This window comes from Microtus oregoni, unplaced genomic scaffold (assembly GCF_018167655.1).
Source record: "Microtus oregoni isolate MIOR12 unplaced genomic scaffold, Mior012 000048F_ref0000485, whole genome shotgun sequence".
NCBI classification, from domain to species: Eukaryota; Metazoa; Chordata; class Mammalia; order Rodentia; family Cricetidae; genus Microtus; species Microtus oregoni.
The window spans coordinates 15043357-15052220 of NW_024543222.1; the positions used below are offsets into that span (position 1 = coordinate 15043357).

At 37.2% G+C, this 8864-nt stretch overlaps 1 long non-coding RNA gene across 1 annotated transcript; it reads right to left on the reverse strand.

Annotated features, from left to right (window-relative positions):
* Positions 1-1440: 1440 nt before the first annotated feature.
* LOC121436103 lies at positions 1441-6103 on the reverse strand. The gene is made up of 3 exons (XR_005972650.1): positions 6081-6103; positions 3391-3444; positions 1441-1514 (listed from the first exon to the last, which is right to left on the reverse strand). It is a non-coding gene; the product is annotated as an uncharacterized LOC121436103 (long non-coding RNA).
* Between the last annotated feature and the right edge of the window lie 2761 nt (positions 6104-8864).

An 8864-nucleotide genomic window follows, 5' to 3' on the forward strand; every position in this document is an offset into this window, starting at 1 on the left:
GCCAATTAACAAACAATCCCAAATAAAACAAAATGAACACACAAACATAGAAAAGGCAAAGAAAGAAAATGCAGAAGAAACACATACATGTACATATACACACACGAGAATTTCACATATAAGTGAACTCTGGTGGTATTGTTTTTCTGTGCCTGTTTTTTTTTTTTTTATCATTTTGCATGCTCCCCTTCAGGTCTACTGTGTTATTGCAAATCACAGAATGTATTCCTTTTCAAAGGTTGAATATAGAATCCTATATTTATCTATTTGTTCATTATAGACACTTAGGTGAATATAGTGTCGATATTTTCATGGATTCTGACTCTGACAAGCATGTGAAAATGTACTTAGAATTTAAGATAGCTACTAAATCACATTCTATAGTCCTTGGTCCAGTAACTTTTAGGATACAGTGGTCAAGACATGATGCCATTCACAACCAAGAAAATCTTTGGCAGCTCTCCCTACACTATGATCTGCAGGATGAAGTACAGACCCTCTAAGATATAGCTTTACCTTCTTCAAGCCCTAACTTCCTAAAATAAACAAGCAAAAAAAATCCTCATTTGATTCAATCACTTACAGTTACCTGGAAGTGATCATTATTTCCCTCTACCTCCCATTCCCTCCCATCATTCCAAAAGAATATTGGGGCACTTTTTAAATTTTACTATGTAATTTTCTTCATATTTGCAACCTGCTTCCAAGTAAATTATACATTATTTGCTAGTAGGAATAAATTTATTTCTTCTTTGTATTCCTTGTACCTAGTATAACTCCTACCATATCTATGTAATTAATAAACAAAGTAAAAATAAATCACAAGAATTAGAAATACTTCTTTTACACTTGTACTCTGACATTGCTAGTTTACAGATAATTAATATTTATTATAGACTGTTACTGTTTTACTCTTGAAATAATTATAAAATAATTAGATTGCTACCCAGCATGTACTAGGAATATTTCCTTTACTACTGTGATTATTTAACCCAAATATTTTAAGTCATAAATTCTATAGCTGTTCTTAGTAACTCACAAACAAAGCTTCTATGGACCGTGTCTTCTTGTTTTCTATTTCTCTGCCTATCTATCTCTATGCCCTCCCTGCCTTCTTTTCTCTGCTTGTGTTAGGCTTCCTAATGACTCAATGATGTTTCTGAGTTAGTGTGTAACATTTAGAGTTCAAGTATTTTCTGCTTAATAATCTTATTATTTATTTAAATGTCCAAATTATAAGTAAACACATACAAACACATTTCCTCCTTTAGTACCAGATATGTCAGTATACTTTCAAAGTAACTAAATAATAAATGAAACAAATATCGAATACAGTTGTATGATATCAATATCCTTTATAACTAATTCTGAAAGTCATACTTGAAAGGCATCAAAACAGTTGAAATGCTCACCACTGACAGGGAGATGGCTGACTAGGTCATCATGTTCATCATCTGGAAGCTGAACGCCCAGATTGTGCAGGAAGTCGGACAGATTAGCAATGTCATTTTTTTCTTTGAAGGCACAGAAAAGTAAATGATAAAAATGTAATCTTATAATGATGTCAATGCAAGAAAATACAACACTTTACTGTTGTAGAGCATAAAAAGTGAGAGTTGTTCAACAGAATAAAGAGGCAAAGCAGAAACAGCTCTTCATAATTGATCTTAAGTGGGTCCTGGAAGATGACTACGGACAGCCAAAACTGAGTATTCTACAGAAACAGACACTAACTAATACATAAGGTCTATATAAATTTGGGTTGAAAGCAACAGTTTAATTTGAGAACAAATCTTAAACTAGTTACTATTAAAATATTCCACATATTGAGTTTTCTGTGGCTATTTTATAAGAACGCATTAACATGAACCTTCAATTTATCGTTCAGTTTTCTTTCGCCTATGAACCCAGTAATGGTATGGGTGGACCACAGGGACCTCTTATTCCTGACTTTTCCTGGAACGTCCATACTACTTTCTACAGTGACTGGATTAATTTACATTGCCACCCCCAGTCGGGCCACATTTTGTCATACATTTGAACCACACTGTTACCGTGTCAATCAAGAAGATACAGTAACCCAACTGGAGAGTGACAAAAGTGTAGGACACTGTCCTTTCCACTAAATTTTAAGAAAAGGGTTTTAATAAAAGCATTCAATTTATGTACATAGGTAATTACTTGGGTATTGTTATTTTTAAACAAATTATCATATAAATGTCTTAAATGTCCCTAATTCTACTTTAACTTGATAGATATTAATAGATAAAACCTATATGAACAGAAGCTCTTTAATATCGTTAATAATTCTTAATAATATAAGAGAGTCAGAGGCAGTCACTACTACAAATACATTAACATACAGCAATATATTATATGAAAGAGCTGAGACAAGATACTTTGAGAAATGGCTTTCTGAAGGAAAGTCACATTGGAAAGGTGCAAAAAAAGATTTTTTTAAAAAAGTTTTAGCCTTTGCTGGCCATTGAGGCTTTCTTATGAGTTTTTTCTTTTTTTTAATTTTATGCATCGTTTTGCTTGCATGAATGACTTGAGCCATCTCTCCAAGCCCCTACATCATTGTTTTCAATCACTTCAATAAATAGTAAAAATAATCAATTTAATGAAGAATTATTAAAAATAAATGTTGAAAAGGAAACTGAGGGAAGGAATCCTTTTAATACTCCTGATGGGGATATAAAGATATAAATTATTCTAAGCACTACAAGCCTCAGTATGGCATTTCTTTGGGGAAATACAAAACCTTTCATATGGTCCTGTTTTGTATTTCTAGGCATATATCCACAAGAATTAAAGTCAGATATAATTGAATACCAAGCTTACTGTTGGCACTCACAATAACCAAGTTACAAACCCAGTACGCAAGCCATGTGGCAGTGGCGCATGCCTTTAATCCCAGCACTCGGGAGGCAGAAGCAGACAGATCTCTGTGAGTTCAAGACCAGCCTGTTCTACAAGAGCTAGTTCCAGGACAGGCTCCAAAGCTACAGAGAAACTCTGTCTTGAAAAACAAAACAAACAAACAAACAAAAAAAAACAAAACAGCTGGGGCCCATTAACATAGAGAGAAAAGTGATTGATATGCACAATGGAGTTTTATTCGGCAAATAAGTTTTATTATAATTAATGAAGACTTTTTCTTAATTTGGAGTAAAATATATGAAGCTAGAGATCATGTTAAGCAAAATAAACTATACTCAGAAAAGTTAGTCTCACGTTTTCTCTCAAAGGTGGAGTTTATAGAACTTAAAAGGGGTACCAGGACATAAAAGAGAAAGGAGACATGTAGGGAGTAAGAGAGAAATCGGAAAATTAAAGACGGAAATGAGCACAGTGTCCTTATCAGTCTCATGTAGCAACGCGGCTCACCTTTGAACATCATCATGGCTCTGATCAATGTTTCCATATCCACTTCTTCATCATCTGTAAAGTAAATTTATATACATAGCACTAGTACTCAGAAAACAGCGTGTTGGGTCATCTGTGTTATTTTCTCTAGATATCCGCCTCTCTTCTAGTTCCAGGTCCCCATTTCTCTAACAGACAACCTAACAGCTCCTACCTCAGAGCACTGGAAAGCAAAGGAGTGCCAAACCCATGCGTGGCATATGGCACATCCTCCATAAACGATACTGATTTTAATGCTTTTGAAAGTGAGTGAAGCAGAGTTTACTCCTATTGTTCCAGTGTAAAGAAGAAAAGCAATACTAGACATCTTTCCCCTAAAGTCTAGATAGAATGATGATGATGATAATAACACATTGAAATGTGCAGTCTACTATGCTGAACTTTTAATCTAGTCTTTGGATGTAAGACATGACTTTGGGACTTATTATAGAGCCTTGAGGAATAGCTTTGCACAGAAAACAAAGGTATATGCTGAATATATGCAAAGAGAAAAATCAGCAATCTATCTTTCTGTTTTCACATTTGGAGGTCTATAAAAGTAAGTTATGGGGATATGAACTTCATTTGCAAAGTTGTAAGTGATGACAGCATAGACTAATATTACCCTCCAGACTCCATATATTCTTTATAATTACCTGTGTAGAAAGAAAACCTGAATTACATAGTGTGTTTGCCAGTTTTATGTCAACTTAACACATGCTAGAGTCATTTGGGAAGAGGGACTCTCAACTGAGAAAAGTCTCTATAAGAATGACTCATAGGCAAGTCTGTTGAGTATTTTCTTGATTAATGATGGATGTGGGGGAGCCTAGCTGATCCTATGGATGTAGGGTAGCGTAGCCAATCCCATGAATGTAGAGGAGCCTAGCCAATCCCTCTGTAGGTGGTGCCAACCTTGTGCAGGTTGCCTGGAGTTGTATAAAAATCAGGCCATCCAAGCCATACAGAGTAAGCCAGTAAGCAGCACCCTGCCATGGTTTCTGCTTCAGTTCCTACCTCCAGGTTTCTGACTTGAGTTCCTGCCCTTTCTTCTCTCAGCCATGGAACGTGACCTGGGAGTTGTAAGCAAAAACCAACTTTTCTTCCCTGTTATACATGGCTTTTGTGTTGGTGTTTTGTCATAGCAATAAAAATCCTAACTAAGAAATTGTTACGTGGAAGTGAATACTGTGACAGCCCTGGCAACGTTGATTAGGGGAGGATGTGGAAGGACTTGGAACTTTAAGGTAAAAAGCCACTGTGTGTTCAAAGATTATTGAGCTGTTGTGGAAATGTGAAGGATGGTGTTGAGACGGATGCAGATGACGGCAGCGTGGGTGATGTTTTAGAGGGGAATCTGAGAGCCCCTGAAAGACTCTATCAGGGCTGTTCAATATCTTGAACTAAGAATCAATAAAAACAATACCTAGGCAAAAACTTAACCAAACATAATAGAGACCATCACTGTGAGTGCATAGGCACTGAAGAGAGAAACCACGGAAGACACTAAAAGAGGGGAAGACCCCTCCATACTGATGGAGTAACCGAAATAACATTGTAAAAATGACCAGATAGACAACAGCAATCTACAGATTTAATGTTATCATTAAATCTGAAGAAAATGGACAAAACAACCTTAAAATATGTATGCATCCAAGAGACTTTGGATAGCCCAAAACAACCCTGAGCACAAAGAACAGTCATGGAGGTATCTTAATTCCTGACTTAAACATAAAACTATATTAACCAAAGCAGCATGGCACTGCCAAAAATACAGACACATGACAAACAGAATAAAAATAAGCCCAAGAAGCTAGATCCATTTGATTCTTAACATTGGTGCCAAAAACATAAATTGAAAAGGCTATACCATCTTTATCAAGTGGTGAGTGATTCAAGAGAAACTAGATATCAACATACAGAAGACTGTTCTTCATCTCTAACCCTATGCACAAATTAGTCCAAAATGGATCTAAGACATGAAGGTAAAAAAAAATGCTGAAAACTATTGGATGGATTTTGAAGAGCAGGATAGTCTTTGAAAAGCTGTGCTTTAATGGAATACTATACAGCGGAAAGAATAATGATATTTTGAAATTTTCAGGCATATAGATGAACCTAGAAAACATATTGAGTGAAGTAACCCAGACCCAGAAAGACAAATATAATATGTACTCACTCATAAGTGACTTTTAGACATAAAGCAAAGATAACCAGCCTACAGTTCACAACCCCAGAGAACCTAGACAATAAAGAGGACCCTAAGAGAGACATACATGGATCTAGTCTACATGGGAAGTAGAAAAAGACAAGATCTCCTGAGTAAACTGGAAACATGGGGATCATGGGAGAGGGTTAAAGGGCAGGGGAGAGGAAGAGAGGGGAGTGGAGAGAAATACATAGCTCAATAAAAACTATTTTTTTTAAAAAAGAAAGAAAACTGTGCTTTAAGTAGTAATTCCCACCTGGCAGTAGAATGAAGCAGTTACTTCAATCTATGTTCACACATCTCAGCCTATCAAACAGTAAGCTGCAAGACTTGTGATTCTGTAATGATTGCTTTTGAAAAGAGCTAGCATAGATGGCTTGCATTGGTATCAGAAACTCCCACAGGGAAACCTCAACAAATAAACTCCAGTGTGTTAACTACTATGAGTGCTTTAATCCCTCACCAAGAGCTGGTAGGGGTTCAAACAGAAACTTCTCCTCCTCATCGATGAGTCCTGTGTCCATGTTTCTCAAGGCCTCATCTACAGCAGTGACATCAGCCTCTTCTCCTAAGGAAATGTGACATGATAGAATTAAGGAACATAGGAAATCACATAAAAGTAGGTTGTATGTCCTACATACTGTTTGAAACAAGAAAACTGTCCCTGGGTCTATGTTACACTTTATGACATGAATCATCATAAAGTTAGATAAATATCTAGAGATAGAGTTCAGCTTAGCATGAGCAAGGTCCTGAGTTCAACCCCCAGAACTATGAAAACTTTAGGAAAAATTTAATTCAATATAATATCTTGGCTATATGGTTGTCTAATTCATTGTGACAATATAGAACAGCTAAGTCTAGAAGTATCTTTCCTTAAAGTCCCAAAGTTAGAGTCTTTATTTATTAAATGAACAATTATTCAAGTTATTTTTCATTAACATCTGTCATTTTTTTTAGTTCTATTTCACCAAGATCTAAAATATCCCAGATAGCCTGCTACTTCAAAACCATAGTGTCGCTGTTTTATCTGATGTAGAGCAGTCAATGGAAATGAAAGGTCTCATAAATAAGCATCTAGTGACAAATTTACATGTACAACCAACTATTAAACGAGTATTTAAGAAATAAAATGAGTGTTTTAAAAAGATGTGCTGTTTCTATGTTTTGCCAAAAGCATATATACATACATACATACACACACATATAAATGTATTTAAAGTATATATATTAAAATATATTAGAAGAATATTGTCACAGATGGTATTTTTGAAATTTCAGTTTTGGAGTTGGAGAGATGGCTTGGTGGTTACAAGCACTTTTTGCTCCTCCCAGAACCCACACAGTGGTTTACAGCCATCCATAACTTCAGTTTCCAGGGTGTTCGGTGCCCTATTTAGAAGTCAAGGGCACCAAGCACATGGATGTAGGCAAAACATTCATACATAAAATAAAATGAATAAATATAATAAAATATTTCAATTAGATTTTTATGCATTCTTACTCATAGCACAATTATAACACTGGCTAGAAATTAGGCAGTTACTTAATTAGTTAATTAATTAACTCTTCATTTACCTAAAGATTCATTAATATATCGTATTCCATTATTTTTGTCTTTATTAACAAATATAACATAAAAAACTGATGGGGAAAGCTCTGTTAACCAATCACCTTTAAAAAGTGGAGCCTAGTTAAGGCGTGGCTACCTGGAGCAGACCACAGCCTTGTGGTGATACATAGATGAATATAAATGTGTTAATTTAAGATAAAAGAGCTAGCTAGGAACATGCCTGAGTCATCTGCCAGTGTTGTAATATAGTTTCTGTGTGATTATTCAGGTCTGGGCAGCCGGGAACATAAGGAGCAGTCTCAGTTTACAGCAGAGGGAATGTAAAATGCATTGAATACAATCAGTGCTATCTAAGACTGAGTGGAACACTGGGACCACGGTGACATCAGGGCCAGGGATGCTGCCTAGGGCTATGTCTGGATCTGTGGCCCTACAGACAAGGTCTGTGTAGATATCCGTGGCTTCTGATACTGCCGAAAGCAATGTCCATGCCAGCATCCGAGCTGCTATCTGGGGCCATGCTGGTGTCCAAGGGACACACTGCCACAGGAACTATGCCTGAGTGACCTGCATTGCTACCTGGGGCCATGGTAACATCCAAGCCTGGGCTGCTGCTGGGAACCATGTCTGGGTGCGAGGCCCAAAAGCAGTCAGAGTCTGGAATGATGTCCATTCCAGATGCTCGTGTTACCAAACAGGGGGTTTTAGGAACCATGAGTGTTAAAATCAGAGGAGCTCCCTGAGCCAGCCCTGTTCCTCACTGGCCCTGGAATAGTTGGTCCTGCCCCTCACTGGACACTAAAGCAGGAGAGCTAGTGCTGCCCCCATGGGAGAGCTGATCCCACCACTCGGGGGAGATGGCCACCTCAATGACATGGGGCTAGGAGATCTGACTCTGCCCCTCACCTGAGGGGGTGGCCCAGACCAACCAGCTCAGCTAACACCCAGACCTACATCCTAGGCCGTGGGTTAATCCATCTGTGACCTGATGGAGTGTGAGAAGGGACTGATCCTACTGAACGATAACCACAGACAAGACCTCCATGACTTGGAGAAACAACAGGCTATCTGAGGAGTCTCAGACTAACGACTATTGCGATGAACATTTGCAGTTGGGCTGATGAAACAAAAGGGGTACACTGCATGACACAACGCAGCTCCTAATGCCACTGGGATGAACGAAGAAGAGGTGTTGCAAAGATGGAAGAGTGACGTGGGTTTTTGTTTATTTTGTTTGTCTTGCTTTGTTTTTAATTAATTTGGGGGTTATAAGGCAGGGGTGATGGGGAGGATATAGAGGGTCTGGGAAGTGAGTGATAAGACTGGGGTGCATGACGTGAAATTTTCAAAGAACCAATTAAGGATTTTTTTTTTTAAAAAAAAGACTGGCATGGAAAATACAATAAACACTGGAATGTTAGTTCAAAACCTGGCAGACTATAAACAAACAGTACAGGGAAGATCTGAAAAAACTATCAGCTATGCTCTCTGGCAAAAGAACACACAGTTTTTCAAGTACACAGAGGGGGAAAAAAACATATTAAGGGCCATAAAACAAATACCAACAAATTGAAAATTTCAATAAACATATTGAAGCTATACACCATACATTCCATGACTATAACAAAATTAAATGAAAATAAATATTAAAACAATTTAAAAATCAGGAAACCA